This window comes from Petaurus breviceps, unplaced genomic scaffold (genome assembly GCF_028583685.1).
Source record: "Petaurus breviceps papuanus isolate PSGF00001 unplaced genomic scaffold, PetGlider_PUasm1.0 38, whole genome shotgun sequence".
Classification (NCBI taxonomy): Eukaryota; Metazoa; Chordata; class Mammalia; order Diprotodontia; family Petauridae; genus Petaurus; species Petaurus breviceps.
This window is the reverse complement of record NW_027186304.1, coordinates 90590400-90601239: the sequence shown is the minus strand read 5'-3', so window position 1 is coordinate 90601239 and position 10840 is coordinate 90590400. Positions and strand designations below refer to the sequence as shown.

Sequence of the window (10840 nt, the reverse complement as noted above, 5' to 3'; positions counted from 1 at the left end):
GAGGCTTGAAAGATGAGTTGGGTCCAGATTGTGAAGTACTTTAAAAACCAAACAGAGGCATTTATATTTAATACTAGAGACAATAGGGAGCCAGTGGAGTTCAGTAGAGGAGTAACTTGTTCTGACCTGTGCTTAAGGAAAAAGTATTTTGCCTGCATTTTATAGCATGGCCTAGGGTGGTGAGAGATTTAAGTCATGGAGACCAATTAAGAAGCTGTTGTTATAATTTGAGTGAAAGGTGATAAAGGCATTTACCCATTTCAAAAGAAAAAATAAATTTTTACCTTATCTTCCCAAAGTATTTTTATGTGAAAAATATTTTTATTAAAAAATCCTTTGACAAAGTTTTCTTCGATGGTTTATAGATTCATACATGGATGAATTGATTGATCACAGACTTAACAGAGTGGCTACTATAAACAGCTAACTTTTATTTGAGATTTATGACATGTTCTCAATTTAGAAATAAATCATCTGCTCATCTCCAAAATAATTCTTATATCCCTGCATTGCTCATTGTCCTCTACCATTTTAAACTGCAGTTTAAGATGTTTTACTTCAAGTTAAAATAAATTTTAAAACTAGCCAAAAAAACTAACATTAAATGATATAAAATATTCTACAAAAACAATTCCATGCATAATAAAATATTGAAGCATACCAAAATATACCATTTTGACAACTTAATTTGCATTTGTAAATACACAGCCCAGAATCTTGGAGGGCTACTTTAAAAAAATATCAGTAACTATAAAATGACACACCCAGTTTCTCTTTTTGTGAATTCCTTCCCATGTTGTCTATTTCAGTTTTCAATACTGGGAAATGGGGGGGGAACCCTCCTTTTAAGATGTCTTTTTTCAATCTTTCATCCCAGGCTCAGTGATTCTATGAATTTAAATTTGAGAGTGAAAAAATGGCAGTAAGAAAAAAAGTCATAACTATTACTGGAAACAGTTAACAATACAGTTTACTAGAAGCCTTTGCTAAGCTCTGAGCATTTGACAGTAGTTTTAATAGTTCTAGCAGGATCACACCTCTTCTGTGCTGTGCACCAGCCTCGTGACAGAATCTCTAATTCAATTGTTGAATCACCAGCTGCTTCTCTTTATTGACAAAGTCTTCAGTATTTTGGTGATTAGGTTTCTGAGGTTGTTTATGTACCTCTGACATTTCGGCTAAATTTTCTTCATTTTTCTGAACCTGGAAGATCAAGAAAACCTGGCAATATTAAGGACTATCTAATTATGGCATTTATATTTAAACATGTTCTAAGAAAGGTATGGAAGATACATGTTTTAAATTATATGATAGTATAATACTTTACATCACAGATTATTGCATTAATTTTCAGTTTAGATATCATTCATTAAAACATGATATAACATTGTAATATTAAAAGTTTATAAAACTATAACCCAACTTTCAGAATAAGAGAGATCGTTTTGTCAATGTGTTTGGATGACAATTTGCTAGATTAAATAATCAACTTTGATTTCTGTTTTAAGCCCCAATGGCAATCCAATTTTGATGCATATCATACAATTAATTTAGTAATTCTGCCATTGATACATTTCTGAACAAAAGATATAGCCATTTTTTAGTATCAGGTATGCTTTTGATAGACAACTTAGGTAGACATATGTTCTGCATGCAAAAATAAATATGAAGCTTGACAATGGTTCAAATTTGTTCAAAACAGTATCTGACAATGATCAACTGAATCAGGTGAATGTATGACATATGAGACACAAAGTGTAATATTTCATTTTGCAAATTAGACATATATGTATTATTAAAATTATTTTTGTCTGGAAAAGTATACACATTAAAAATACATGTCCTTTACGTGGGGAGAAGGGGGAAACAAAGATTTAGTTCTATCAGCAACTTCTTCAAAGGCAATTTTCAAAGATCCCCCAAATCAATTTTTGATCTCTAAATGCTCAAGAAAAAAAATGAGATTGGGTTACTTGGAAGAAAAATTGAGGTAAATGTATTTTAAAAAGCAATCAGTTGCTCAAGTTTTGTAGAAATCATGCTGAGAAACAATCAGTATTGTACAATAAACTGTGGTCCCTGGGTCAGGTTTCCTCACTATAACATGTCCTAAATTTTCACTATATTTACTTAAATTTAATAGCATAAATTCATCTCCATCTTCTCCTGCCTCTAGAATTAAGTGAACCACAAACTTTTGATTAAGATACCTCAGTCATAGAATACTTGGAAAATGCAATCACACACTAAAATTAACTCCTTCCCTCTAGGTGGAAAAAAATCCAGCTGAATTGGATACTCTCTCTAAACCACAGGTGATATTTCATAAGTTTAAAGTGTAGTCTTAAAATCTTTCAAAAAATTTTCCATGCCGTCATTCAACAGGTAACTAAAACCTTCATAATCCCCAAATGCAGCACTTCAAGGTTTTTCTTAAAAAAAAAAAAGAAAGAAAGAAAAAATGAAAAGAGCAGTCTCTCCTTTCCAGTTGATTTAAAACATCACTAGCTTATTTTCAGTGCACATATGGAGTTACTTTTTTTTCTTTTTTTCCAAAGTTGGAATGCTGCCAGACTACACACAGGAAAAGTTTTTTTTTTCTTCCCCCTCCCTCTAGAGAGGGCTAAAATTCATTATCTGAGCACTGGGATATTCCAACGCAAAAGTTTGGACACAACTTTGTTCATCTGTGATTAGTGATAGTAGTTTGACTCACGATAGGATTCTGCCCTGAGTATAAAGAGTCTAAAATGTGATGTTAAAATACAACAAAAGGTTAAGAATTTAAAATGATCCTTACTGAGGAAACCAAATACATTGTTGTGTTGAGCTTTAATAATGTGTATATTCAGTGTTGCACAGTGAAAATAATACCAGGTTTGTGGTCAAATACAATTTCTGATACTTTTAAACTGTGTGAACCTGGTCAAGTCACTTAATCTCCTTGTGGCTTGAACAATTCTATGTGACGTACATACTAAGTGATAGCCAGGTTGTGACCTGTGTTGGTGGACAGAATCCACACAGTGGGAAATATACATACTGATAAAATCTCAGTTCTTTTCCATATTCATAAATTAGTGCATGATTATAGGCAAGATAGATAGATACTATGGAATAGTTATTATTTTTCTGTAGTTGTCCTTTTACTGTAAATTAAATGGTTAATTATTTATCTAATTAATTGATAAAATTTGTGGGAAAAAAACACATACTTGATCTCAAATGAATTTGTGTAAAATGTGATTTTTCAATGACTTTTATACATGAAGACATGTTTAAAATTAAAGTGTTTGTTTGCCACTGTGAATTATTTGTAAACATTAAACCAGAGTCAGAAGTGTTAAATATAACAGGATTTTAAAAAAAGGCAAATTACCTAATAGAAAATGGAGATCTTTATGATAGAAATGTGGGTCAGGATTATTTCATCTAGTTCAAGTAGTAATGGAGAAGAAAAGAAAAAGCTAACTTGTTTTCTCCATATCTAATGATAATCCATGTTCTTTAATAAAGTCCTTAAGTTAATTAAAGTCATGTTTATCAACTGTAAAACATTAAATGAATTTGAAGGTTTAGAAAAAGTTTTTGTATGTTCTGAGTCACATACTGACTAACCAATGACTATTTTGGGTATATACATATGTATTTTTAAATCCCTACAACAGATCTGCTGCCATACCATGGATACACATCAAATAAAATAGAAAATTCCCAAATCCTAGATTTTTAAAGTTTATGGTAGACAAGACTGATACATGAATGTTTATACAGGACATCTATAATAATTTAATAACCATGAAAGGAGAAGAATATATATATGACATATATATCAGAGCAAATGGAAATAAGCACACATGTGTGCACATATATATATACATAGTTATATATATATATATGTGCACAGACAGTTATATAAAGTAATCAAATATGATCATATATAATCAAAAGGGAAGTTATATATTCATCTAGGTTGAACAAAAGAGTCAAAGGAAGAAATTATTTTTCTTTTTTCTTTCCTTCCTTCTCTCTCTCTGTCTGCCTCTCTCTCTCTCTGTCTCTCTCTCTCTCTCTCTGTCTCTGTCACTGTCTCTCTCTGTCTGTCTGTCTCTGTCTCTCTGTCTCTGTCTCTCTGTGTCTATCTCTGTCTCTGTCTGTCTGTCTCTCTGTGTCTCTCTGTCTGTCTGTCTCTCTCCCTCTGTCTCTCTGTCTCTGTCTCTCTCTCTGTGTCTCTGTCTGTCTGTCTCTCTCCCTCTGTCTCTCTGTCTGTCTCTCTGTCTGTCTGTCTCTCTCTCTCTGTGTCTCTGTCTGTCTGTCTCTCTCTGTGTCTCACTTTCTCTCTCCTTAATGCCATGGAAGCCAGCATGGAAGAAGTGAGAATTTAAAAGGTGCCTAAATGAAAACAGGAAAAACAAAAGGCTTTATGAACTAAGAGTGGACAAAAAGGATTTTCAGTTATTCAGGCAAAGAATGCATCCAGGAATTTTTTAAGTGCTTTTGTTTTGTCCACAAGCAGGGGCCATGACATCTTCCAATATCTACATAGTTGAATGAAGTCAGTTACTATAAAGTTAATAATGAATTATTTCCAATGGAATATAAGTGTGAGCTCTGCCCAGAAGAGTAATGGTAGAGCTGGGCAGGATTACTTCTGTAAAATGAATTAGAATGTGGTGAACTGCAATATATCAGTGATCAGTCTAGCATATTTCAGAATTGCAGCTATTGGAGAAATGAGTCTGAATCACTTGAGCATCACAAATCCTGGGCCACATTCTTATTCCCCTCTATGCCCTTTATATTACTTCCAAGTACAGAGCTCCAGTTGATTTCAAAAGGAGCTTTTCACAGAACAATAGATGAGAGGTAAAGAATTGTTCTAACTAAACAATCCATGATCTCCTCTAATTTTAAAGGAATATGGAGACCCTAGGGTCCCCAAAGAACAGAAACCTGTCCTTGTCTGTCTTGCTCCCATGAGAGAGCAATTCTATGCATCCAGTTTACCATAGTAAATGATTCCCCATGTACAGAAAAATGCAAAATTCTCTCCCTCAGGCTCTCTGAGGAATCATAAAACCAAAATTAAATGTAAGTGCCCAAAGGATAATTATTTTTCTGTTATGTTAACATTTCAAAAAGAAAACAAAGAAATAATATAAATGCATTACATCTGATTTCTATAATGTTAAAACATTAAAATATATTCTTAAGTTGCATGTTTTAATGGGCATTAAATAAGATGTGCTCTATGCTAAAACATACATTGTTAGAATCTCAAATATTTTATTTAATGTTTTTAAGCAATGATTCCTACATATATCCTTTCGCTGTACAAACCTTTTTGCTAAAATATGCTTAACCTTTCCATGGAATTATTGAACTAAATTCATATCAGAAAGAAGCCTTCATTCATAATGTATCTCCTTTCAGTTATTAATGAATTTTCACCCAAAATTTATATTAAAGACTTTTATAATATAGTACTTAATTTTTAGATAATTAAAATATTGGATCATACATATTCATTCTGAAATTTATCAATTAATTTATTTTATTATTTATTAATGTTATAATTATATACTAAAATTATAACTTCCAGGAAAATTTGTAGACAGAAATAGAGTACAATTCTAGTTCTATTCATTTCAACAAGACTTTATAAATCACTTCTTGTGTGTCAGACACTGTGCTAGACACTTGGGATATAAACACAGAAATGAAATAATCCGCAACTTCAAGAAGCTTACTTTAATTCTATTTTTAAGAGGAGAAATGGAAACCTTTTCAATAATGGCATCTAGAATTCTCCTTTTTAAGACAGAATGCATGCTATTAGCTGCTCATTTCCTGGAACAAATGGAAATAAACACACAAATGTGTATGCATGTACATCTACATGCCTATATATGTATACATACACAGTTATGTAATATGAATATATTTGTGCATATATGAAGTGTGTGTGTGTGTGTGTGTGTGTGTGTGTGTGTACTGATTGATGGGAAGTATCCTATTTGGGAAAGGATATAGGTTGTTTGCAATGGGGTCGATATTGTGGTCAATCCTGTGGTGTGGGATATGTAGCCTGAAGCTGGGTCCCATTTCCTGGAGCACTTAGGTCTCTTTACACTAGAGACAGGGAAGAGAGGGAGAAAGGTGGAAGGACAATGCTAAAAGAAACACCGCATTCAAGGAATTAGAGAATAAAGGTGATTCAAGTAATGGAGACAAACAAGGGACAATTGGGAAAATAAGAGAAGCTGGAGAAAACATCACTGGAAAAGAGGAAGAATCCTGAATCATGTATTGCTGCTGGAAGCAAAGTAGTACTAAAACCCCGGCTCTCCACACAGTTCAAACTGATACTATGGAAAAAATATCTGGAGAGAGGATTTGGTCAAGAGTATAAATGCTGAAGAAGGGTCAAGGACTGAAAAAGGTGAGGACTGAAAAAGGAACATTGAACTCAGTGCCTGACACAAGGTCTAGAACATAGTAAGGATAGCCAGAGCATTGGGCCCAGGATCTCATTGGAACAGTGATCTCCTGTGGTTGCTGTTTTCTTTGGGGCTCATAATCTGATAGAGCTCTTTGGGGACACTGAGAAGTTAAGTGACATGCCAAAGAGGTTACTGAAAGTCTTAAAGAAACATTTTCAATAGAAATTTAGGGATGGAAACCTCATTGCCTAGCATTTAATGAGTGGTGGTTGGAAGCAACAAGTGTAGATGTTTAGTAATTAAGGTGGGAATAGTTCTAGGAAGATAACTTGAAGAGTTGACATAAATAAGATTTTCCTTCCTTCCTTCTTTCCTTCCTTCCTTCCTTCTGTCCTCCCCCTTCCTCTGTTCCTCTCTTCCTCCTTCCCTCCCTCCCTCCCTTCCTTCCTTCCTTCCTTCTTTTCTTTCTTCCTTCCTTCCATCTTTCCTCTTTTTTTCTTCTCTCCTTTTCTTCCCTCCCTCCCTTCCTCCCTCACTCCCTCCCTTCCTTCCTTCCTTCCTTCCTTCCTTCCTTCCTTCCTTCCTTCCTTCCTTCCTTCCTTCCTTCCTTCCATCCTTTATCCCTTCTTTCTATACTTCTTTCCTGGAAAAGAGAAGAGAGGTAAGGATTTTGGAAAAATTTGAGCTGTGTGGAGCATTTGGGATCTATCGGTAGAAACCTCAGTCTTGTCAGTATAAAGTGAGGGGATATGCATCTTCAGAAATGAAGATGAGCAAAGTTGAGGTTTCCCAGAAATAGAAAAAGATTTGATCTTCCAGTTCCATAATTTAAAAAAAATTAACATAAGCCTATCGAGTTGCTGTTTTTATAATATTAAAAGCTATGAGGAAAAAGCCCTTTAATTTTTATTGAAAATGTAGGTTGCTATTTTTCAATGTATCTCTAGAGGGGAAAAGGTGAAAATAGTGGTAATCCTAGATATCTATACATACAAAAAGAGAAGCCAAAAGTATCAGAATTGTTCAGGTAGTCATATTTGAATTAAAAGGTGGGATGACTGATAAATAAACACTTTTGCTTAAAGTGCTTTTCTTATAACAACTTTATGAGGTCAATGCTATCATATTCATTTAAAAGATAAGGAAACTGAGGCTTGCCAGGGCTAAATTACTTAAACAAGATAAAGAAATTAGTATGTGTCAGAAGAGGAATTTGAAGGCATTTTTATCATCCACTATCCAGGCCTCTTTTTACTACATAACTCTTTCAGTTTTTATTTCATTTTTATTTATTTATTCATTTCTTTTTGTTTGTTTATGAAGAGAGGAGAGGTGTTTCAGGTGTGGTATGGAATTCTGAGGTGACGGATTCATGTGTGGGATATATTAAAAGGTGGAAAACCAGCAATGCTATGAGGCAATTTTTACTTAGGGCATTGTTGTGTACAACAATCGCCTGCAAAGTATACTTTCATACAGTCTTAGAGGTGGAAACCCTTAAAGATTATCTAATTCAGTAACCTCATTTAATAGAAGTGTGATGCAGAATAATAATGATAATAGCATATTTTACCTATAATTTTACATATTTTACATATGCAAACATTATCATTTGATCTCCTCATCACTCTAAGGTAGATAATATAAGTAAAGTCATACATTTATGTCATTAAGTTGTGCCTGGGCAGGGACCTATTGTTGTCCAATCTATGAACTCCACAGTGAATTGGGTTTAAGGTTTAGTCACTTAATGGCTATTTTTGGGCCCTTCTGGCTCAGAGTGAATGTAAATAGTAACTTTTTATCTTTTGGTAAGCAACCTGAGAATCTTCCCCATCCAGATTTATTTTTTTTTTTATTAAAGGGGCCATCCCTTGACTCACTTCTTAAAGAGGACTTTTCACTGAATGGGCATTAACTCACTCAAAAAGAGAACCTGAAAAGCCCTTAGCCTATGATGTCCAGGGTCTTCCATTGCATCCTGGTTCATCTCCAGTCGTTCTAATGAATATCTGGTCAATGGATCCAGATGGCTCTGTAGGAGAATGTGAGGCTGGTGACCTTGCACGGCCCTCCTTCACTCAAATCAAAGTTAACTGCAAGGCATGTCATCATCTCCCTGATGTCATGGTGCTCTTTAAGAACAAAGGATGAAGGACAATGACAACAATTTTATCATAGGGGTTCCTGGAACCAGAGGATTTGCACTTAAAGATTACCTCACATTGTAACTGTGTGATCAGAGACAAGTCATTTAGTCTCTGAATCTTGGTTTTCTCATCTGTAAAATGGGGCAATAAAATTTACTTTTCATAACTCAGGGTTATTGTAATGATAACACTTTTCAAACTTTAAAGGATACTGCATAGTTGTTTATTATTATTATCATTCATTTATACATATTTTATAATTGAGGAAAATGATCATTAGGGAGTTTAAATGACTTTTCCATGGCTACATGATTAAGCAAGCAGTAGAGGTGGGATTTGAAAGCAGGTTGGTTTATTCTACTATTTATAATTTTTAAATTTTCCTATAAATAGGAAATGAGCTTTATACCCACACAGAGTAAAACAGAAATTACTCAATTATTTTAATGTCAGGTTATTTAGGTTAAAATAATCCTTTTGGTTCAATATTTTTAATAATTTAAATGATTTCTTTTAGCTACAACTATCTGGGTAATTTGCTCAATATTTTAATAAAATGTACACATATAAATAAAATCTGACTACTTTAAAGAATTTAACAGTAAATTTATTATTATTTTCTTACAAATGCCAATAAAGAAATAAATAATCTAAATTGCTCTCATTAATATTGTCTGGACCATTTCCTGCAAACTTGATTTATTAGTTAGACTTTTAAAATGCACATAATTTAATAATGTCAGCATTTTTGAGTGCATGGTTAAACCATTTTGATGACATTGTGTACAAAATTAGAGTATACAAACCACATTTACTTCAATATTTTAAGAGACTTTAATTTCTTTACCCTAAAGATTTCTGGTCACCCTGGATTACATTTCCTTCTATTTAATAGATGAGAATTGTTGGGAATGCTAACTTCCTCACCCCTTGGACAAGTAAGGAGATCTGGTTGTAGCTAGGTGGGATTTTAAATCAAGACATACGTGCTGGGCCTTTATCACATAACGAGATCTGCCAAATCTACTCTGTTGGAATCATCTTTTAGAAACAAGTCTTCTCTATGTCTTGATCATATGTCAAAGTATGTGTTAGTAATAAAAGGTCCTTAAATGTGATTGATTATTCCATCGGGGGCATATTTATTTGCCTTTCCTTGATTAAAAATGAAATGTTATAGGTTTTCTTACATTTATCTAGTTCAGATACATCATATGTTATGAATTCAGTCAGTTCAAAAATAATTCAACATATGCAGTGGATATAGTACTGGACCTATAGTAAGAAAATCTAGTGAAAACTGCCTTGGACACTTCCAAGCTGTGATTTCAGGCAAGACATGTAACCTCTGTCTGCCTCAGTTTCTTCAACTGTAAAATGGGGTTAATACTAGCACCTGCCTCACAGGGTTGCTGTGAGGATCAAATGGGATAATATTTGTAAAGAGCTTACTACAGTTCTTAGCACTTAGTAGGTGCTTAATAAGCGTTTATTTCTTTTCTTCCAGAAGCAAATGTAAAATTCACATGTATCAATGTATCAATCATGCTGGAACAAATTCACATTTTAACAACAAATATGATAGCAGAAATGTCTGGATAGATAGATCTATAGATTATATATTTATGCATATACATATATATACATGCATATATATGTAATATCATTAATAATTTATTAAAATTATATCTATGTCAGGTATAATTACTTATTTATTATTTCATCTGACATACATCAACAGTAATAAAAGCTTACAATAAATTTGCTCAAACTCAACTAATAAGAGAAAGGAAAGAAAGAACAAAAAAATATTCTGGTACCATGCTCCCCCAGATACTAGAACATACAGTGAACCAGAATCTCACAGCCCCTCACTGGGCATGTTGGATGTTATAGGTCATTCCATACCACAAGAGCTTGTGCTACCAGCAGCATCAAAGCAATTCTCAGAGATAACTGACACAGACCAAAGGAGCAGCTCAGGTACTGGGACTGTCAGGCTCATTATGTAGCTCTTGGTAATCGGAGACCCTTAAATTCCTAGAACTGAAATAATAAGTTAAAGATGTGCCAGCAGTGACTTGTTTCCTTGAAGTTTTGATTTGTTAGGCTCACACCAGTGCTTAAGAGGGGCCAATAGGACCAGAAATGAACGAGGTTGGGGGCATGCAGAAATGTATTCTTAAATCCTCTGAGGCCTACTGGGCATGCAAATCATTGAGTGTTATATAACATTTATTAACTTAA

At 33.7% G+C, this 10840-nt stretch overlaps 1 long non-coding RNA gene across 8 annotated transcripts in view; it reads right to left on the bottom strand.

The window, feature by feature from the left end:
* Positions 1-301: 301 nt before the first annotated feature.
* LOC138170667 (uncharacterized) overlaps positions 302-10840 on the bottom strand; it is an 89975-nt gene continuing 79436 nt past the window's right edge. For all 8 annotated transcript variants that reach the window (XR_011170707.1, XR_011170703.1, XR_011170706.1 and 5 more), the window contains one exon: positions 302-1203. This is a non-coding gene — a long non-coding RNA (uncharacterized lncRNA). The remainder of the gene's footprint in view (positions 1204-10840) is intronic.